Here is a 23,513-nt window from a genome sequence, read left to right on the forward strand (position 1 = left end):
TTCCTATCCTGGGCAGTCCTCATTGCTTGTGTTACTGTCATACCCAAGGTTTCACTGTTTTCCTTTATGCTGTCTGTCCGGGTTTTTTGGGCCTTCCTCTTCACCTTGTCCCAGGCCCTCCTCCCAGCAGTGCTGTCTTCAGCTGTCTGCCGTCATTTGTTCTCACACCATGGCCATTGCTGTATCTTGTACAGATTCCTTCTGTAGGTGGAGATGTTTCTTATGTCATCGTTGCTCAGTCTGTCTCTTTGTGTGACGCCTAGAATCCTCCTGACACATGCCACCTGGAACATATTCAGCTACTGTGTTTCATTGTGCAGGTTGCAGAGGTATGGAGAAGGCAGCTTAAGACAAGCGTCTCATAGACTTGTAATTGTATTGTTGTTGTTGTTATGTCTCCTGCTGACCAGACCTTTCCTTGTGCCTAGAATGCAGCCCTCGCTGTCCCTATCCACCTCTTGACATCGGAAATAGCTCCCTCCTTTGAACTGAGGACGTTTCTTCCCAGATAGACAAAGCTGACTGTTTGCTTGAGGTTCTGATTCTTTATTACAGTGTTAAAATCCTTGTACGCCCTTCCCATGTGTTGTATCTCAGTCTTCTCAATGTTTCCATCATACCAAGGTTTTCACTCACTATTCACTATTACTATTTCACTGTTACTATTCACTATTACTATTACTATTCACTATTACTATTACTATTTCACTGTTACTATTCACTATTACTATTACTATTCACTATTACTAATACTATTCACTATTACTATTACTATTCACTATTATAATACTATTACTTTCACCACCATTGCTATTACCATTTTACTCGCTCTGTTTTCCATGGCCTGCAGCTCGTTTGGACTTTCAGCAACTAGTGCTGTGTCATCGGCGAAACACAGCTATTGATTCACACCCCGCCTGTCTCACACCTGTCTCCTCGTCCTCCAGGGCTGTTGCTGTTGTTAATTCCAGGGCTGTACTGTAGAACAGAGGTGAGAGGATGCACCCCTGCAGCACGATTGTCTTCCTCTGACCCCTTAGTTCTCCAGACTGTGACGGATGCAAAGGTGTCTTTATAGGCATTTTCTAGTATTCTTAAGATTTTCTCTGGGTACCCGTAGAACCTCATTGTTTTCCAAAGTCCTTTCCTCCAAATGCTCTCAAATGCCTTCCTAAAGTCAATGTGACGGACATATAAGTCTTCTCCAAATTCTTCACATTTTTCTGTCAGTTGCCTCAAACTGAAGAACTGATCAATTGTTCTGTTAGCTCTGGATCCACACTGGGCCTCTATTAGGATTTCCTCGTTTCTGCCCTTGATCCTTTGCAGAGAAGATCTTGCTGCTATGGCACAGTAAACTAATGCCCCTGTAATCTGAGCAGTCCAGCTTGTACGGGAATTATGGCCTAGTGCTTCCGTTCCGTGGGAATCACTTTGTGCTCCCATATCTCTCTGAAGAGCCTGAGAAGCCTCCACCCCTGAGCCTACTGTAGCTGCCTCCACCTCCTCCACCGTGATGTCATCCACTCCTGGGGCCTCCCTGCAGTTCACTCTCTCTCTATTTTCCTCTATCTTGCTCCTGTCAATATTTAATATTTCCCCATCGTCTCTGGTGTTTGAGTGGCTGCTGAAGTCTTTCTCATTGTAGTCTACATTGACAGCATTAGGGTCTTTGTACAGGTGTCAAAGTATTGCCTCCATCTTTGCTTTACTCCCCCTGGTTCTGTTAATAAATAAATGACCTTGCCCATCTAAAATCACCCGAATCTGAGGAGCATATCTGGCAGTTGTCCATCTGATAGCTTCATAGACACGATGTGTTTTATTATGGAGTCTAGACTCTCTGACCTCCTTGCATATGCCTTGTACGTAATCTCTCCACCCTTCTTCGCTCTTCTTTTGACCACCCTGCACAGAGAGTTGTGGGGTTTTGCTGCCTGCAGGTTGCCTCTTCATTTGCTCTTTAGCTTCCTTCTTTCTTCTCCAAAGTTGATCATCTGTCTCTGCAGTAAGCATTCTACTGGAGTTGCCCTTTTTGCATAACCAAGCATCTCCTTTGAAGCCTCCTGTATAGCTCTTTTGATTTTCTCCCATTTGCTTTCTATATTTGTAAAGGGTTGTTTAATGATTTCCCTCACCTTTTTTTCCCCCAGCGGTTCTCTTATACTCTGTCCGTACAGCTGGGCTCATCAGTTGTTAAGGATCAATCTTGTGGTTCATCTTGCCTGGTGTTCCTCTGTTAAATTTCAGTTGAATGTTGGCCGTAACAAGTTGGTGATCTGACCCTAAATCAGCACTAGGAAATGATTGGCTATTTTGGATGCTAGCTAAGAGTTTCCTGCTGACCAGAATGTAGTCATGCAGTCAGTTTGATTGTATGTGCATTTGTCAGGGGATTCACACATCCAGCATTTTGATTGCTTGGCCTGCTTGAACTTTGTGTTGGATCCGTACAAATCATTTGCACAGCAGAGGTCAAGCTGTCGTTCCTTTCTACGGTTCCTTTGTCCCCGAATCCAGATGTTCCCATGACACTATAGTCCATTCTTTATTTATTATATATACAATATTCTGTCTGTGTGTATGTCTGCAGACCAGAAGAGGGCACCAGATCTCATTACAGATGGTTGTGAGCCACCATATGGTTGCTGGGAATTGAACTCAGGACCTTTGGAAGAGCAGGCAATGCTCTTAACTGCTGAGCCATCTCTCCAGCCCCTTGGATCATACTCTTGCATAACGATTAGTATGTCATTCTTATGCTCCCTGCTAACCTTGTTCTGTAGATCTATGTAGAAACTGTTGATGGCATCCTCTTCTGCTTCTGCTGTTGGCGTGTATATCTGTGTGATAGCTATTGGATGTGTTAGTGTCTGAAATCTGGCTGATATAATTCGGCCATTTGTAGGTCTGTACAAGAGCAGGCTATTTTTGGGTCAAACTGGATAGCACTAAAGCTACACCTGCCGTGTGTTTTCTCTCTCAACCTGAGTTTATACCGTGCATCCATTTATTACAAGTTCTTGTTAAGAAGTAGAATATTGCCGGGCATTGGTGGCGCAGGTCTTTAATCCCAGCACTCGGGAGGCAGAGGCAGGCAGATCTCTGTGAGTTTGAGGCCAGCCTGGTCTACAAGAGCTAGCTCCAGGACAGGCTCCAAAGCTACAGAGAAACCCTGTCTCGAAAAACAAACAAACAAACAAACAAAAAAAGAAGTAGAGTATCAAAAGGACTATTCCAAATCTCCCTCACCCAAGTTTGTTTGGTTAGTGTTTGTGTGTGTGTGTGTTGAAACAGGGTTTCACCGTGTAGCCTTAGCTGTCCTGGAACTCACTCTGTAAACCAGCTGACCTTGAACTCAGAGATCAGCCTGCCTCTGCTTCCTGAGTGCTGAAATTAAAGGCATGCACTACCACTGCCCAGAATCCTTCCGTTTTCTTATGTGTCCTTTTCAAATCCTTGATAGGGAACTTCCATTTCTAATTGTTGTTAGTGTAGGACAGAGGACAAGTATTTTAACATTTTCTTTCTGGTGGGAAACAAAATTTATGAGACATGGAAAGATACATGGACTGATTGTGAGGAGCATTGTCAGCAGGATTAGGGTATCTGTGGTGACTAAAGCAAGCATTAACTGGATGGGTCAGGAGAAGAGTGATTGATAACAATTGTTTCACTCCTGTTGGTCTAAGTATTTAAATTTTGTTTGTGGCCTGAATCTCCTGTCCAGTATTATGCTCCAAAGCCTTCATTCAGGATTCTAAGATATGAAGTTTGTCCATTAGAGATAATATCTCATCCTTGGACATAATCCTCATGGCATGTACTGTGCCTTCTTGTGTAGAAATTCTGTCAATTAATCTATCATACCCCTTTGATAAAGTCCGATTAATAATTCAGTGGTTTTAATGCTTTCAGCTAATGTTTCAGCACTTACAGTCATGGACTGGATTTTACAAGCCAAATCAGCTGTTCCCTCCTCCAAAGCAGCGAAGTTCTCTTTCCATGAATTAATATTAGACTGTACCTTCTCAAAATTTTGCTCAGTTGATCGAGTCATATTAGACAAAGATCAAGTCTCCTCCTTGAGAACTCCCGTCTCTTTCTTGAGGAGGTTGGTGTCCGTCTGAATTGTTTTTGAAACTACCTCAACCGACTGAAACTTATCATCCAAGATGGCTGTGTCCTTCCTTAAGTTTTCAACCTCTTTTCTAAGAATCCTGGATTCAGTCTGTAAAGACTGCATCATAAAGAGGCTATCAAAAACAAACAAAAAATAGTCAGCCCCAGAAATAGCCAAGCAAGAGAAATATCATAAGCATCTTGTAAAATCTCAGCCATTGTGTAATTAAAAAGGCTGTGAAAGCCTTGAACGGTTATATTGTCCGACATTTTCAATCAAAAGAAATCTTACTTGTATTTATTTATTTATTTATTTTTCAACCAAAAGAAATCTTACCTGTAATGACGTTGCCTGCCAGTAGGTGGTGGGGTGCACCCTGCATCCACGTGGTGGGCGAGTCAGAACCGGAAAAAATTCTGAAATATATATACTCAAATCCAGAGGTTAAACTCACAGACTGTGTGCTGTGTGGATTACTTAACTACAGCCGAGCGGCAGGCGCCGGGAAGCAGCGGCACTGGGCATGCCGTGGCGCTGGGGCACGGGCTCCTTGGCATGGAAGATAGCCTCGGCTTCCGGCAGAGGCTGCTACTGAGCGGAGCTGTGGGAGCCGGGAGCTGGGAGCTGGCGCACAAGCCAGCTGGAGGAGGGCCAATGGCCGGGGCCACGCGGGCGCCAATTACGGCAGGCGCAGTCTCCGGTGGGGAGCCCTGAGGAAGGTCAGACGGCACCGGCCTTCGGCGGCTGACCGCGCTTAGCAGTTGGGTTTGTGCCCAAATGGATGCAGCCTGGCCCCCACTGGCCAGGGTGCCAGGTGAAGGGCGTGGTCGATCGACAGTTAGAATTAACCAGACCAGCTCAAAGATAAATAATAATATATTTAATAATTGGAAAAACAGAGAAAACTCACACAACCAATGATCCAACGAACACCAGGAGCACGGAGAGAAACAAAGAGACCGAGGCAAGCGCACCTGGATGTTTTATCCTTTTTTCTTGGCCTCGGGACCACACCCTAAACAGAATGTGATTGGCTGAACTTCCCCATCAAACATTTTCTTTCTGGTGGGAAACAAAATTTATGAGACATGGAAAGATACATGGACTGATTGTGAGGAGCATTGTCAGCAGGATTAGGGTACCTGCGGTGGCTGAAACAAGTGTTAACTGGATGGGTCAGGAGAAGAGTGATTGATAACAATTGTTTCACTCCTGTTGGTCTAACTATTTAAATTTTGTTTGTTTGTTTTTCAGGACAGGGTTTCTCTGTGTAACAGTACTAGCTGTCCTGGAACTAGCTCTTATAGACCAGGCTGCTCTTGAACTCACAAGAGATCTGCATGTCTCTGCCTCCCATGGACTAGGATTAAAGGCATGTATCACCACTACCAGCTAGTATTTAAGTTTTAATATTGTTTCTTACCTTGGCCAAGGTTGCCCTGCTTATTATTTCTGACTGGTTGGCATAAAACAGCTGGTTTCTCTTAAGGCTACACATAGTCCTCCCTGTTTCATAGAAAGCAAGTTAAGACCTCTCCAATTCTGCAAGACTACTTCTATCAAGGGGTTTACTTGGTTTTCCAGCCTGGATATCGAGTCTTCTAAGAACTCTAAATCTTGCTTAGCCTGGGCATTCAAGGTTCTGAACCCTTGATCTCATAGTATCAGGGCTGACGTTCCTAGTGCAGCAGATCCTCCAATCCCTGAACTCAACCCTGAAAGGAATTAGTATGGGGATTGCTCGTTTTGGCCGAGAGTGATCTGGCATCATGGCTAGATGTAGGTGGCCTGTGTCCTCATCATAGTTATAAAGTTGTGGAAGGAGGTGAATAAGGACACAAAAGAGAGGATGTGTCCCATGAACATTGTGGGAGACCAATAGACATTTCCTGATATTTTTGATACAAGACCATCAGGTGTCAGAGAGGGCAGGAAGAAACAGCTGTTGACTCTTGATACCTGTGGCAGTTAGGTTCCAGGTAATAGTTGTACAATTATCCAAGTAGGGAGAAGCCAAGTAACCTGATACCTTTGACATGACACGTAGTCCTCATCCTTATAAGTCATCTAGGGTTATTTTGGGCTGGGACCAGGAACAGGCATCAGTAGTAGCTTGTGACAGTTGTGCAAGTGACAGGTTGTAGGCCATTCCTAAATAATAACAGGGCTTTGTGTCAAGTCAGAGCCAACAGTCCTGTGTCAGGTTAGGTGTAGAGTGGTTGGGGAAAGAAAAGGTTGCTGTTAGCTTAGTTGGGAGAGAGACTTCAATTGGAGAGATGGGTGGAGGGGGCTCAACAGAGGTTAGAATAGGTGAGACAGTTAGTTAGTGGACTCTTAGGATGTGGGTGTACTGGGGAAACCTGAGGCACCAGGAGAAGGTCTCTATTGGGGCCTATGGATTTAGGTTCTTGTTTTACCCTATATCTTTGAATTATGATTGAGGAATCGGAGTCTGGCCTAACTGCATATAGTCTAATTGCCCAAGTTCTTCTGGCATCCCAGGGGATTTGCCAGAGTAGTCGTAGATGTCCCAGAGTTTAGGTTGGATACTTGCAATGTTGCATGACCTCATCTGACAGAGGTTTGGGGGAGATGGTAAGAAGATCTTTGTTGGACTTTTCCTAGTGGATAACAGTTACACAGCTCTAAGAGGCACAGTGATGTGAATTAACACCCTGGCGAGTTTTGCCTCCTTGGGTGGTCATGCATAGATCAGGATACCTTGTAGGTTCTTTTGCAATTATAAGTACCCCCACGCCATCCCAGAATGGAGGGGAAAGAGCTTGCAGTAATCTGCTTTCAAGTTGGGTCAATTAGAAGTTGTAACAGTGTCCAGTGTCTGACCTGTATCAGAGACCCCAAGTCCTCGTTTCCAGGCGGGTGGTTTATGTGAATTGGAATAGCTAAAGTTTAAGGGTATGACTATAATTCAGTATGCAATATCATGGCTTCCATAGTATAAAATGGGACAAGAAAAAGTTAGCAATAAAATATTAAACCTTGAGGGAACTTTATTTAGTCACTTTCCATCTCTGGTGGCCCGTTTCTCTATCTGAGGGATCCTCAGGCCCTTTCTTGAGATGAGAGTGATGGATGCAGGAAGGAATACCAGAAACCTTAACAGTGGTGGGCATCCTTCCTCGGCTTGAGGCAGTAAGTTTTGCAGTGATGTATCAGTACAATATCACCAGGTTGGAACAGCTGGTCAGGTGAGCCGTGCTGTATAGATTGGGCAGTCCGGACCTGAGAAAAGATCTTATCCAGAGTTAATTGTAATCCTTCAGAAATTCAGAGATTGGGGAATCGCTTAGCAGCTCTTGATGTACCTAGGAAATCATGGCAGTAAACATCCATAGACTATTTCATATGGGATGGATTTTTTTCCAGTAGGGGATACAATGGACCTTAGGAGTGCAGAAGGCAGGAGATCAACCCAGTTATCACCAGCCACAAGAGTGCATTTAATTAAAACTTCCTTTGAAGTCCTGGTCATCCTTTGTACCATTCCTGAACTCTGAGGGTGATACATACAATAGATTGTGCTGAGAACCTTTGAGATTGAGAGAACTTGGCCATGAAGGCCAGGCCATTGTTGGACCCCAGGGTTAATGGAAGATCAAATTTTGGGATAATTTCAATTATTATTTTTCTACTATCTGGGCCATTTCCATTTGGGTTGTAAAGATATCTACCCAGCCCAAGACAGCGTTGACAAAGACAAGCACGTACTTATGTCATGTGGTCTTTGTTTGACTTCGGTAAAGTCCAGTTCCCGGAGTTCACCAGGTCCTATACTTTCGCTCTGCTGTCCATATAGGAGTAAGTTCTTTGTGTCATTTACCCGAGTGCGGGTCAGACAGGAATCTGAAATGTCTCTGTGTAGCTCCCAATGTCCAGGCAACCAAACATGATGGGAGATAATTTCTGAGACTTTCTGGATGGGAAGGGGGTGTGGAGAGCAATCGGCTAATTTCTTCTAATAGCATAGGAATGCAGATTTTTCCATCTGGTAGAATCCACCATCCATGGCAATATTGACAGCCCCTATGTTGGGGACAAAGGTCCCCAAGAACTGCCTCTCTTGCTGCTTTACTGTAAAATTGTTTCCCTGGGTCTGAAGGCTACTGTCCATCTGATGTCCTGGCCAGTGTATAAGCAGCCAGCTCAGGGGGCAATGAAATGGCCTCCAACAGTTAGATGATTTCCTGTTTGTTTTTAATGTTTTTTCTTTCTGAGTTTAGCAGTCCTCTTTGTTTATTTGTCCATGAACATGAGCCATGGAAAATGGTATTGGCTATCTGTGTGTTTAAATTCTATCTCTTGGCCCATTTCAGTGCCTAAGTTAGGGCTATTATTTCTGTGTTTTGGGACGATGTGTCTCTGGGTAGGGTTTGTGCCCAAATTGTTTCCTTTTAACTTGTAAATATCACTGCTCCTGTGTACCTTATTTCTTCACAGATGAAGCTGCTATCTGTGAAGAGGTCAGGGTCTCTGATGGAGAAGGGAGTTTCCGTCAGGTCTGGTCAGGTCTCTTGGACGACATCCAGCATCTTCAGGCATCTCCAGTTATGGATGTGTTCCTTGGGGTAGTTGTCCAGGAACAGGGTGGTGGGATTGATGGTCATGCATTTGTCAAAAGTCAATCTGTCTTTATCCAAGTGAAGGGCCTGGTATTGGGTTAGGCGGGCATTAGACATCCGACAGTTAGTGGCATCTCTTAATAGGGTCTTTGTAGGATGTGGGTCCATTGTGGTTAGAGTCTATTCCAGGATAAGTTTGTCTGCCTCTTTCACAAGGATCACAGTAGCTGCTATGGTTTGTAAACAAGGAGGCCATCCTGAGGCCACAGGATCTGTCTTTTTGAGATAGATGCTATGGGTCCTTTTCAGGGACCCAAGGTTTGGGTCAGGACTCTCTTAGCAATGCTTTTTCTTCCATGTACGTAAAGATGGAAGGGCTTTGTGATGTCAGGAGGTTAAGGCAGAGGTTCTGTACAAGAGCCTCTTTCAAGTTCTTAAAAGGCCTGTTTGTGTCCCTCAGTCCATTTCAAGTGTGTGTTGCCTTTGTACTCAGGTGTAGGCCTGGCGATTTCAGCAAACTTGGGAATCTGGAAGTGGCAATATCCAGCAGCCCCCAGGAGTTTCTTCCTTAGTGGTTGGAATTGAAATTTTCATTATGGCTTCTAGGCATGTTTTAGACCAAAACCTTTTTCCTTCTCTAAAATTATAACCCAAAGAGGTAATCTGGAGTGAACAAATCTGAGCTTTCTTTGTGGACACTCTGTAACTGAGCCAGAGTTTCTAAGAGACCCTGAGTAGCTCTTAAATAGTCCTCCTTGCCCTTGGCTACTAACAGGAAATCATCCCCACATTGAAGTAGGGTAACTTCTGGGAACCTAGGTACTTACTGTGAAAATGGCTGAATTCCTTGTTGAGAGCTTCATCAAAGATGGTAGGGGAATTCTTGAACCTCTGAGATAATCAGATCCAGGTTAGTTGCCTCGATCTCCCCATTTCAGGATCAACCCATTCACATACAAAGATGGGCCGACTTAATTCTGATAAAAAGGATGGGGGAAAACGTGCCCTTCAGGTCCAGTACTATGTAAACCTTACATCCTGGTGGCAACAGACTGAGTATGATAGAGGGAGTTGGGAAATTGGGGGGATGTTTTCTACCCATTTCTTCACCTCCCTTAAAGCGTGTACCACTCTATGATCTCGAGTCCCAGGTTTCTGGACTGGTAATAAGGGAGTTCTCCAGGCAGAGAGACTTTCCACAGGGATTGTTTGACATGAGAAGGTGGGGCTAGGACTCTCTAGAACATCAGGAGATCAAGATCACTTAACCTCAGACCCCACTGTGTCCTTGAAGGAAGGTGTGATGGTTGTTCTTAGTTGTCAACTCGACAGCATCTGGAATTAACTAAAAACTCAAATCACTGGGCATATCTGTGAGGAATCACCTCTTGATCTAAATTTAAGGTGAGTCTTCATACCTCAAATGATCAAATTAACTAAAAATGAAGAAGAAAGTTTGTGCTCCCTGCCTACTTGCCCTCACTCTCATTTCACTGATGTTTAGAACCTACTTCTTTGGGATTTGGATGTACAGAAGACCAGCTGAGCCATCCAGCCTCATGGACTGAACAACTGCTTGGATTCTTGAACGTTCAGTTGGTAGACAGCCTTTGTTGGACCAGTTGACCTACAGTCAGTAACTCACTCTAATAGATTCAGTCTATGTATTCAGTCTATTCATTCTGCTCCCCGACAGATAGAGCCCCAACTAATACAGAAGGGCTGCTTTAACAGGATTTGCATGACCACCCAGGCCTCCTCTGCTAGAGGGAGACCTGCAAACCAGGTGAAAGCAAGATTATATTTCAGGGACAGTGCCTTGGGGACATAACCTAGGCCCTTGTGAGAATCTTCAAAAGATCAGCACAGAAGCAGTTGAAGACAATGAGTCTGGAGAACAATAGAGGACTGCCAGCCACAGAAATGCTCTCACCAAATCAAAGCCTACTCAAGCAGGATTCGAATCTTTAGAATTCTCGCCTATGGCATCCACATGTCTAGCAAATAGGGTCATTATTGGGACATAAATGGAGGGGAAGTCCCCCTGTAAGCTCAGCCCGCTGGAGGCAGAGGCAGAAGAGCTCTCATTCTCGGCCAGCCTGGGCCACACTGCAACAACTTGTGTTAGAAAACCCAAGGGAGGGTTCTGTCATTTATCACAAAATCGGTAAACCTTGAACACATTTGCTAAGGAAAATAAGCGCATAAGAAAAATATTGCAAACCTGCTTAATATTAGATACACATGTAAAAATGAACATAAGATGGGGAGATATAGATAAGCAAGAAGGAGAAAGAAGTCTGAGATTAAATATTCATAATGAAGACTAGTAAATTATAGTGAGTTACCAATGCTTTTGTCCCCTAGGGCAAATGGCACATTGAGATTATGGGCATATTCTGGTATCAAACATTTTGCCATGTATTTTATTACACATATCAGCACATCATCATGTGAGTGTGTAGTTAAATACATAAAAGAAAATTAAAGAAGAAAATAATATTTTTAAAATTTATTTTTAAAACAATCTTTTTCATTTTACATACCAATCCCAGTTCCCTTCCCCTCCCCTCCTCCTGCTCCCCACCTTCCACCCACCCCACCTCCTGCTCCCCACCTTCCACCCACTCCACCTCCCCAACCATTCCTCAGAGAAGATAAGGCTTCCTGTGGGGGGTCAACAAAATCTGGCACATCACTTTGAGGCAGGACCAGGGCCCTCCCTGCTATATCTAGGCTGAGCAAGGGATCCCTCCAAAGAGAATGGCTCCACAAAGTCAGTTCAAGCACTAGGATAAATCCTGGCCCCACAGACTGCCCCAGCCATACAACTGTCACCCACATTCAGCGGGCCTAGTTTGGGCCTTTGCAGGTTCCCTCGCTGTCAGTTCGGAATCAGTGAGCTCCCATGAGCTCAGGTCAGCTTTCTGTAGGTGTCCCCATCGTGGTCTTGACCACTTTGCTCATATTATTGCTCCTCCCTCTCTTCTACTGGATGCTGGAATCTCAGTCCAGTGCTAGCTGTGGATCTTTGCATCTTCTTCCTTCAGTTGTTGAATGACGTTTCTATGATGACAATTAAGGTAGTCATCAATCTGATTAGAGACAGGGGGGAAGGACAGTTCAGGCACCCTCTCTGTTATTGCTTAGGGTCTTAGCTGGGGTCATTCCTGTGGATTCCTGGGAATTTCCCTTGCAGAAAAAATGGTTTCTGTGTCACAGAGGCATGTATAGCTTGGAATGTTCTCTTCGGACCACTGTGTGTGATTCCATGATGGTAACATGGACCGTGTTGTTGTACATGAAGTGCCAATGCAAGGTGATGAGGGTTCTCGGGATCGATGGCCATTTTTCTTCCATCTCCCTGCCTGTCCACCTTCTCTCTCCCTAGTCCTGATCCTCTTCCTCCCTTAGTAAAGTGACGCTTTACTGCTCATGGGAATCTGAAGATGGAGATTTGCACAAAGAGATGAAATCTGTGCAATTGTCTATCACTCTGTGACCAACAATTACAAGCTCCGTGGCCTGAGCCAGCCTGCATTGCCTGTAGCCTCTCTTGTCCATGGTGGGATAGTCTGACTGGGAAGGATAATTTCATGCAGAAACTATCTCCCTTTACCCAGAAACATACAGAATGGACAGAGGAGCATCGGTGGACATGTCTCAGCACCTCTGTTCAGGGATTCACAGGGGCCCTTTGGACCTGATGTCTGTGGACATCCTTTTGACTTAACCTCTACTCTCAAGAGGACACATTTGAGGTCCAGTACTGAGGCAATGATTTTGTGAGTGGGATTCTGTGCGGACAAGCATATGGTAATTTGTATTCCTTTCATGCTAGACAGGATCTTCTCGACCAGGGTTCAGCTGCCTGGACATAGGCTGGGTTCTCTGCTGTGGCTATCGGTATCCATATCAGATGTCAGCCACCAGGGGGCCCAGCCAATCCATCAACACTTAAAAGCAGAGAGATACCGGAAAAGGACTTTGGGTGACATTGAAATACATGGCCTTTCTCTTTGACTGTACAGGCCCTGCAGTAGGACGGTTTCCTTGGCTGACTCTTCCTGGGTGACCTTTTCTTTTCTCTCACCAGCCCTTCTCTACCGTTCTTGTTTAGCCTCCAGTCACCATTTTCTGTTGTCTAGTCTACTTCACGGTCCTCAGAAGGGAGATGCTGTGGGAACTGCCTTCTTGGGTGACAGGTATGTTAAGTGAACCATTCCCTAAATATGCATATTTGAAAAGGATATTAAAAGTGTCCAGAGAAAATGCAGACATACATGTGGCCACTCTACCTATCTGTTCCCACCCCTGCCTCCACTGTTTTTCTGATTCACTGACAGGTGTCTCTTCCTGGTCAGTGCTGCCTCTTTGGCGTCAGAGGGCAGGGACATAATCTGTGCAAGCAATTTGCAGTTTGATTCTTTAGACCTTCTGCCTTTTTAGAGAGACTCTCTCACCCCTTGGGGCTGGCCATGGAGCTGTGCCTGAGGTGATATCTGCAGAGGGTTGTGAGGAGAACTGCTGTCTGTGTCTTGTGTGCTCATGTTCTATTCTGGGCTTCCTTCCTGGAGATGGGAGGTGTTGTATCCTAGGAATTTGTGTTACTCTTTGGGTGTTAAGCCCCAGCTCTGGTCACATTCTGGGGTGACTTGGTGAAGGAGGTTTCTGATAACGAACTCTCTGAAGATGGACAGGTCCTTAAGCATGGTGGTGCTGTCCATCTTCCTCCAGCTGCTGCTCACACCGCGAGGCCTCCTGACTAGCCTCAGGAATGCTCTGTTAGAGTATGATGCCGGATGGCTCCTCTCTGGCAGCACAGAGTTGCAGATATGCTGTGCACTATTTCATCCTTCCCGTCATGATGGAAGCTTGCCTTTAGTGGGCAAGGTGCGAGTGGGGTGGGCAGGGAAACTGGGTCCCCTCAGGCAGAGAAGGAAGGTGGGAGAATTTGCAGAGGCGATGGTGCTACCCTGCTTCCAAGTCTTAAAATGCTTGTCAATTTGTCCTCTCCACAGAGACAACTGCTGCACAGTTAAGTGCTATCTCCTCCTGCTTTTCTGTCTTAAAGAGGTTGGGTTTTTGAAGGCTGCACCACAAAACTATTTGTAAATTCATGTAGGGTTGTAGTTGGTTGGGAATTTGTTTGTTAAAGAACCCAGGTAAAGTTGATCATGTGGTTCATACACAGGTGTCTTATTATGTGGCCTAGTTGGGACTGTGTCCAGGGTCAATGGCCAGCCACTGACTGATCATGTCATAAAGTTCTAGAGAAAGTTAAGAAGGGATAATACAATATTTTATAATATTTTCTACCTACACATGCATTTCCTTTTTTTTAAGTTAGGGAGACAAGACATAGGAACCATAAAGTAAACCACTACTCCCAGACCCCAGATGTCCACAACAAGCCTACTGAAAGACCCTAATTCAGGAAGGATTCCCCCAAACTCAATAAGCCACGCCAATGGATGCAAACAGCAAGAGGATTCTTTATTGTCGAGGGCGCCAACAGGTGACTCAGTACTCCAGTGAGATTGAGCCCCCCGTGTATTTTTCCAGCAAGCATTTATAGGGTCTCAGGGTTACATAACGGGGAAGCATAGCAACAGCAATATCATTGGTCAACTCAAATTAACATATGGGGTGGGTCAACATCAGGCCAAAACCAAGTCTATATTAAGTCAGTTTCAGCCAGTTTCTGCCCCCTTGGATTTTGATACACAAAGGACTGGGTGTTTTTCTCAAGGCTGCTTCTGCTGCCCACAGATATCCTGTTTTTACCCCCTTGGCAGTTGTAGCTGGTCTCAAGACTGCTTCTGCTGCCCACAGATATCCTGTTTTTACCTGGCCTAGTTGATCACAAAAACATCTTAAGATGGAGACTAGGGTTGGGGTCTTTCACCTATCATACACTGTTCCGAAAGAATTCAGGTGCACAGCATGCAATGGTACCACAGAAGGCCATCAGCTTCTCCCCAGTGCTGAGTTTGTTACTCAGGTCAAAATCACTTATTTTTTTTAAAAATATGGAACCCTTTGCTAATTTGAGTGTCATCCTTCCAAGAGGCCATGCTAAGCTTCTCTGTATCGTTCCAGTTTCAGTGTGTGTGCTGCTGGAGCGAGCACCAAAATTACTTATTTCATGCCCCCTGGTTGTCCACCATGATGTTTTGTGTTGTTAATTACCTGTGTCTATTTCCTTTTCTGTGACAGTACTGGAGAACGCACACTACCTGCTTAAATAGTTTATGAGTCTATAGGCCTCATCCTTCTGCAGAATCCAAACGATGGCATAGTTCATCCGCTGTGGCACTCTGCACTGACACCATGACTCTCTGTAACCTGGATCACCTACGAGGCACGCGCCAGGACGATCCAGGTGTTGTGTAGGATCAGTGGTGTGGTAGAGTGTGACAACATTGGGATGGTCTAAAGCTCTCACTATCTCAACCTCACACACGGCAAAGCAGGCTTTCTTCTTTCCCATGTCAGGATTTTACTGCTGTCAGCTTATGCTGGCCTGTGCAGATCTTGTCTGCTGAACCTGGGGCCTGAGAACCTGAAAGAACGGGACAGACCTTACTTTATTTCCAGTGTACTTTTATACACAAATATAGCAAAGAATGCAACGATTCAGGGAAGGTTGTTTGATTTAAAAGACATGCAAAGATGTCAGGAAGAACATGCTAACTATTAATAGAGCAGCCCTTTCCCAGAACTTTCCCAGGACAGACCGATTTAAACACAGTTGCCTGGCGTGTACTATAGATTATATCTGGGACAGAATAAAAGAAAGACTGAAGGCCATATCCGGATTGAGGGTATACTGAGGACGACACTCAACATATCCTTTCGCCAGATTTGGTTCCATAGCTGTGTTCCGACATCCAACAAGAATAAACTTGTCTTGTAAATTGGATGTAAATGTTTAACACAGGAGAAACAAAATCACGTCTAAGGACAAAATGTATCTGAGGTGATAATGCCCTCTGCCTTTTTCCTGAAGCCTCTCTAACAGTTCCCAAAGTCATTGTTCACCATGGCTCATTCCTTTGACCATGTTTCAACAAACTGCTACCTACGTCTCTATGAGGAGGACCAGGCCAACTTCACCCCCGCAAAGGCATGTGGGCCAAGCAAGTTTTGTGACAACAGTGTTGGGTTTTTTTGTTTTGTTTTGTTTTGTTTTTTCAAGACAGGTTTTTTTCTGTGTAATTTTGGAGCCTGTTCTGGAACTCTCTTTGTAGACAAGTTGGCCTCAAACTCATAGAGGTCTGTCTGCCTCTTCTTCCCGAGTGCTGGGATTAAAGGTGTGCACCTCTACTGCCCAGCAAGTAATCTGCACACATCAAATCAGCCAGGACTCAAACCTGGAATCTTCTGATCCATAGTCATATGAGTTATCCTTTGCTCCCTGGCCCAGTGCTGATAATAGTTTTCAAGGGTGTGGTCATTTGAGATGCTGGCCTTAAGGTCCTCCTCCATCACCACCCCTCCCCTTGAGAGAAATATTTAGTAGCAGCAACAGCTAAAGAAGGCAGATGAAGAAAATTAAACTCAGATCTAGGAGAGTCTTTATCTGTAAATCCTTACATTAAAAATCAGAGATATCTCAAATAAACAACATAATGATGTACTTGATGCTCATCTAAAAACAAGGACAAATCAAACCCAGAGACTGTAGAGAGAAGTAATAAGGATCAGAATTGAAAGTAATGAAATGCCATCCACAAGAACACAATGATCAATAGAAAAAGGAGTTTGCTAACAGAAGGATAAGAAGTACTGACATATTTGTGGCAAAAAATAATTTTAAAAACAAGAGAAGACATAAGTTTACTAGCCTTAGACACAGGTGATGGCGATAGGACAGGGTGTCAGTGAAGTCCAGAGATCAGTAGGGAATATTTTGAAAATTTATACCCCACTATCTGGAAGGTTTTAAACAGATGGGTAACTTTCTAGACACAAGTGACAGTCCAGAATTAACCCTTAGGACATGGAATACCGAAGCAGATAAGTGACAACAAACAAGATTGAAATAATAGAATAAAGAACAGAAACCACACAAAAAAGAAAAGCCTCATTCAGACAGGGTCACTGATGGCTTTGCCACTGCCTGAAAGAGTTCACATGAGTGCATCTGCAACATAGAAAGGGCAGGGACTTCCAGACTCATCATGTGAGGCCGGGGTTGCCCCAGAGTAGATATTAATAAAGACACAAAAATGGTAACAACAACAAAAGCTGGTCTTCTCGAGGAACATACGTGGGAAAGTCTTAACAAGAGTACTTAGTATTGGACTGGGGAGATGGCCCAGTCAATGAAGAGCCAACTCAGCAAGCCTAAAGACCTGAGTTCAAATCCCCAGTATTCAGGTCAACAGCTAGGTGTAGCTGCTTGTGTCTGTAAGACTAGTACCTGAGGGTCAATTTTTGTCTACTGTTCTTATTACCCATGCTCCCAGTGATACCAATAACCTCGCTGATTCACCATTTTGCTGGAATCCTTAGTTTGATCTGTTGCCTGTCTGTGGTGGACAGACATTTCTTTATACCTGGCCAGGCTTCCCAGAAAAAAGTCATGCAACATACTTGACACTCAGGCAGAGACCTGACAGAGTATAGATGAAATTGAGATGTTATTTAATCGTCCTGGGTAGTCAGGCATGAAGCTAAGGCTGAACGGTCTGAGGGCAGAGCACTCTCAGAAGGGATGCTGGTGTGTTTTCGCTTCTCTGTGTAGCGTGCGATAGTGCCTTCCTGTCAGAAGTTGTGCACGCCTTGAGCTGAGTAGTGAGACATGTGACTGAGAGTCTCCAGAAGATGGGCGGTCCCTAGGGGGGACCCAAGGATGGAAGATTGCTTTGTGGTGCTGAGTGCATGGCCGCTTGATGGGTGGAGCACACCGTGTGAGCACAGACACGGTGAAGGTTTAGAGGAAATGTCGTCGTTCCTGAAAGAACCACACACTGGACAAGACTATTGGCCGTCTGGGACTTGTGATTGGGCTGAGTAGGCCAAAGTTGATCATGAAACCTGGAAATCCTTAGTTCCTTCCCGAGAATACACATAAAGGTGAAAGAAGAGAGCCAACGCCATAAAGTTGTTCTGATTTTTACATATGCTATATGACCCTGCCACACCTCACATACCCATCACGTGCACCACATGACACTGGCACCGCACATACCCATCACGTGTGCTACATGACGCTGGCACCTCACATACCCATCACATACACAGATGACCTAAGTTCATCCTGGGACTGTTTTACAGCTTTAAAAGAGTAGCTAAACGGCTGTGCCTAGAGAAACAACAGAGAGATCACCCCACACAAGACATAATATAATTATATAATTACATATACAATTTTATATAGCTGTAAAATTCTTGGGAGCATCATGCCCCATCAGTGCATACATTATCCAACAAAGTTATTAGAAACATTGTATGCAAACCTGTGTCAGTAAATGCAAGAGAACTGGAGGGATAGTGGAGGATTTTCACATGCTGCCTTACCCAAGCTGCCCATCCTCTGAATAATTTCATAAATAGGATTCCATGTGATAGTGTTTTTAACTAAATCTCAGATGTTCACTTTTACCAATAAAGACTCGGGAGCCAGATGCTGGGGTGAAACCCTGCTGCTCAGAGAGGCAGAGCAAGCACCTGACTGACCTTCCTCCTCTGCTGTCATCTCAGATAAAATGCTTTCCTCCTGCGCCATCTCAAACAAAATTCTTCCAACTTAATGTTTCTTCTACTTCCTGTGAGTCTATCTGTCTTTCTGAATTCCTCTTACCCTCCATGGTTTTTTCCTGTCAAATGGTTGATTGTTCCACCTCTTGACCTATGGTTGACTTTGTTTAATCCTGTTTACAATAAGCAGAAAGCTCTTGGATTGAAGGTGTGCGCTAGGAATGAGCTGCACCACAACTAGAAGCAGGTTTTTCCAGTAAATAATGCAATCTCCAGGTTCATAGTGTGATCAAATGTCCTGCAACGATGTGGGACTGGGATTAAAGAGACTTAAACGAGCTAATATCTTTGTAAAATAGGCTAACCAGCTGTGGGATCCATCGCTGCAGGATCTCTTCCTATAGAAGTCACTAGGACTCCAGGAGGCTGTGACTGGGTGCTATGGAACAAATGAGCTGAACAAATGATTTCAATGGGGTTTTGTTCTCGCCATGGGAAGGGGCAGAGGCTCAGTTTTGTGCTGTATGGCAATTGCCAGCAGCATATAAGGCATTACAACAGATGGAATCCATCAGTGGCTCCATCTCAGCAACTGTATAAGCTTGTCCAATTAAAAATTGTAGTGAAGGCCTTATGACAAAGCCTCTCTCCATGGTGGCACAGAATCAAACCCTACAATGGTAGTTTGCTTGTTTACAATAATGTGGTGTCTGGAAGCCCTGTCACCCTGTAGGTTGCCCTCTCAGACTTTTCTCAGAAGGTGAGAATGTGACCGGAGACTGTGGACAACCCAAATGAACAACCTCGCTTTCAGAAAGTGGGGTCTCCATTGTTTTCCCACCAACAGATTCTCATCCATGACCATTCCTGGAACCAACTCCTTCTGAGTTCAACCGTCACACATTCCAGTCTTCACCTTGCTTCCACTCAACACACAGCTGCTGGGCCTCACCTTGCACACGACCGGATGCCCTGGGGCAACGTGCACACCATGGCATATGCTGGCTGCACATGGCTCCTGTGAAGCAGCAGAACAGGGTGGTAAGTCTTTGGGGTTGGGATGGAGACAGGCACATGGTGAGTTAGAGGAATTTTGAGGCGCTTCCAGGAGGGGAAATCATATGAAGTATGAAAACTACCTTGTTTGGAATGGAAGTCATCTCTAGTTCAAGCAAACTTCACTAGTGTCAACTGTGCACGAGTTACATTGGGAGGTGTGTGTGTGTGTGTGTGTGTGTGTGTGTGTGTGTGTGTGTTCCTATCTGTCCAGATACATAGTACAGAAGAATGCATCCAAGGACATGACTCAGGTTGCAAAGCAACAAGCACCAATAATAGTGTCAGGGTGAGTTATGAATGTTTCTGGATCTTGGTGGGTGTAGGAAGCAAGCTGTCTAATGAGCCAGGGTGGTGCTGAGAGCTGCACCCTAACCAATGGACTCACCTGTTCCCGTACACTCTACCTTCCCTATGGGCACAAGATGGACACTTCCTGTAATCTCATTCTTCTGTTTCTGGCTCCAAGCTGGTCAGCAATATTCATCTTGATGTTGCAAAAGGAACAGCAGGCTGCGTTCCCACCTACCACCGGCTAGCTTTACCCGAAATACTTACACAGAAACTGTATTCTTTTAAACATTGCCTGGCCCATTACCTCCAGCCTCTAATTGGCTAACTCTCACATCTTGACTAACCCATATCTAATAATATGTATACCACCCCGAGGTTGTGGTTACCGGGAGGATTCTAACCCACGTCCATCTTGACCAGGAGAAGCATGGCGTCTCCTTCATTACCTTCTTCCCAACATCCTGTTCTGTCTACTCCACCTATCTAAGCTGCTGTTCTATCAAAAGTCAAGGCAGTTTCTTTATTAATCAATGAAAGTAACAAATAGACAGATGACCCTCCTACATCATCTTGAACACATACAAACTGGTCATGCTCCCTGGGGGTCCTCTGCTTCTGTGGCGCTCCCTCTTCTAATGACTGACAGGTACCCCTGGGGACAGGAAACTGGGCTGACCATCTCTGCATGGAAGGTCTTCTGAGGCTTGTTTTCCTGATGGTCACCAGCACTCCGTGGATCCCTGTTTACAGGATATCTGAGTTCCACGGAGCACTTCACTTTGTTGGCACAACTGTGGCACCACCTGTCGTTACGAATCTACCTAGAGGGGACAGTCAGGATGGTCATGAGCTCAGACCTGCCTCCCAGAACCCTTTCTCTGTCCTCAGCGTCCCAGGTGATCTGAGAAGGGCATGGCATGCCCTGTCCTCTCCAGTCTTCATCTGCAGACACAGGAATGCTTTGCCTTTAGTTTCAGCTGCTATGGACCCAACTTCCCACTGGCACACAGCCATTTGAACTTCTTACCTGGCTCTCTCTTGTGCCTGCAAGCATCCTCAGCACGCTGCTCTCCACTCCCCGGCATCAGCTTCCAGGAAGCACAGTGCCTCCAACAGCACTTGAAACAGACACAAGAAAGTGGCCTCTTAGGAGAAACATGCAGGACTTCCCTTTGACTGTGCTGGCTCTGGGCTGTGCTGGGCCCTCAGTCTGATTCCTCCTGAGAGCCTGTCTGCATCATTCCCTCCACCAACCCTTCTCCCACATCCTTGCCCAGCCCTGAGCCACTGTCCTCTGCTGTCTGCCTACATCTAGGGCAAGTCTTTTAGGAAGGATACTGTGGGATTTATGCGATAATATATTATTGAGAAACCCCTCAAATGGGTGTGTTTATAATCTGTTTATTTAAAAGCATATTTAGTCCAGGAAACAGCTTAGTGAGTAAAGGCACTTGACATCAAGCCTGGGTACCTTAATTCATTCCCTAGGACCCACATGGTATAAAGCCAGAACTGACTCCTGCAAGTTAACTTCCATGTATATACAGTAAATATTTTTCTTTAAAGAAAAAGACATCATTAAAAATGGGGGCCTAGATGCAGAAATGCATTGTATCCTGTCCACCTACTGTTACCATGGCTGCCTCCACAGCATGTATAGCTCACAGGCAGGATTTTATTGTTGCCTAGGTGCTCCCTCTTTTCTTCGGTCGGCAGACAACAATAAAAACTTCTCAGTCCTTTAATAATCCTACTCTGTATGTTCTTCCAAACCTGCCTTTTAAAGGGGTTTATTTCATGCATTTTTATGCAGCAAGCAACAGGTGAAGCCACCATCAGTGTCTCCCCCGATTCAGCATGGCGTGCACACCCACAGAGAATTGACAGTGACAGATACATGGAACCGGGATGAGGACGACCAGGTTACAATGATGCCCCCACCAACTTTATGATTCTACTGGGGTTGGGGTAACTGAAGGAAAGAATGGGTTATTAAAACAGCAGCTAAATGGTTTAAGTACCTTTCATGGGTCAAAAATGGCACTCCCAGATGTTATAGAATTTTGAATGAATTTTAGTGCTAGGAGCAGACTACATCTTTATGGGTTGTTGACCAGGGAAGTTCCTGTGGCACAGATTACAAAGGGTTCTGGCACTGTTACTGAGTACATGCCAGGACTAGTTGATAAGTCCCTGTTCTTGAAGACGCCATATGCTTTGATTACAGGTCATAGAGAAAGAAAGCTGAGGAACCTGGAAGTTCCCACCTCACTGGCTGGCCTTCATAGTGTTGAAAGGTGCTTGGGGAAGAAGTGTCTGTTCATTTATGGACGCTGTATGCTACAACACCAGTATCTGCCTTCTGGCACAATTTGGCACAACTATTATGGATACAACCACAGCTTTCTGATTAAATTTAAGACTTGCTTGACCAGAAGGAATGCGTGTCTGGTACTGTAAGCCAAAGCAGAATCCCGTGGCTGCACAGTCACAGCCCCAATAGGGAAGCAACTGTTATTGTTAGGTTAAGTGGACGATCATGATAAGTCTGTCTCCTAAACTGCTTTCTAAATACTTGTGCTTCCTTACCCCATAGACCACTGTTGCTGCCAGCTGTAATCGATCACAGAAGGAAACTTCCTTTTTGGAAATGATGGTGTGTGACGGAGCCTCATAACCACTGGTGAAGAACCTGAGAATGAGTGTTCTCATTCTATACTGTGTCATAGGGACTGAATAGTTAATCAAAGTCACACATGTGCATCACCCTCTCCAAGGCTCAGGGAACATTGCGGAAGAGGGGATGGGAAGATTGTAAGAGCCAGAGGAGGGGGTAGAATATTGTGTACCATTTGTTTGTTTTTCCCAGAATGGAAGTGTTACCTCTATGAGGGAGCCAGGAGGCTCAACATCTAAAGAAATAAACAATCACAAATCTGAGGAAGTCCCTAAAGCTAAAAGGATCCACAAGACCCCTCCCCAAGGTTACAAATATAAGACACAACTGCTGGGGGAGAGATCCTCCTACCTGTAGAACTGTTTGCAAACCCCGTAGAAAGCTCGAGTTTGTGGCTCTTGTGAGTTATCACTTATGAAGTGTGGGCATTTCAGTGTTGTAGTTGCTTATGAGTCACTAATGCGCTTGCAATTAGCCCCAGATTCTTGTAAATAACCCTAATAAACACGTTGCTTTATTATGATGGACTTTGGTAGAATTGTTACTTTGGTCTGTCATTGGTTCCCTATCTAAGGTGAGTAGACATTTGCTTGTGATTCCCCAGGAAAAGTCATGTAACACCACTTATGCCCTCATTGACCCTGTTTGTATATCTGGACCACACCTCCTGAGGGTCCCACAACTCCTGAAAAGAGCAACTCCTGGTGGGAACCTAGTAGCCAAACTCATGAGCTTGTCCTTGACGTTCCACATCCAAGCCATAGCAAGGACTTAAGACAATAATGATAATAATGAGCATAATGATTATACTTCATGGTGTTATTACTAGTTAGGTAGTAGACATGCGTGATGCTGTAGTGGACTTTTCAAACTGTTTCTACTATTCTCTAGTAATTATTTTGGGTTTTACAATTCTTATCATATCACTAAGTTGTGCAGTTACCTTTTCTAAACTTTTATTTATTGATAGTTAAGAAAAAGTATGGTATCTGAGTGTTTTATTAACATTAATGGGACTGAGATGGACAAAGCTTCACCATAGATTCCAAAGAAGAGGCTCTGTAACTTTCTTTTA

The 23,513-nt window shown here is 44.7% G+C and overlaps 1 long non-coding RNA gene and 1 other non-coding gene across 2 annotated transcripts; one reads left to right on the forward strand and one right to left on the reverse strand.

The window, feature by feature from the left end:
* The first annotated feature begins 7,324 nt into the window (after positions 1–7,324).
* LOC148120596 (uncharacterized) lies at positions 7,325–22,965 on the forward strand. Its single transcript, XR_015739049.1, has 2 exons — positions 7,325–19,452; positions 21,575–22,965. It is a non-coding gene; the product is annotated as an uncharacterized LOC148120596 (long non-coding RNA).
* Positions 14,730–14,835, reverse strand: LOC148120597 (U6 spliceosomal RNA). The gene has a single exon (XR_015739161.1). It is a non-coding gene; the product is annotated as a U6 spliceosomal RNA (small nuclear RNA).
* Positions 22,966–23,513: the final 548 nt, after the last annotated feature.

This window comes from Myodes glareolus, chromosome 10, assembly GCF_982192425.1.
Source record: "Myodes glareolus chromosome 10, mMyoGla1.1, whole genome shotgun sequence".
NCBI lineage: Eukaryota > Metazoa > Chordata > Mammalia > Rodentia > Cricetidae > Myodes > Myodes glareolus.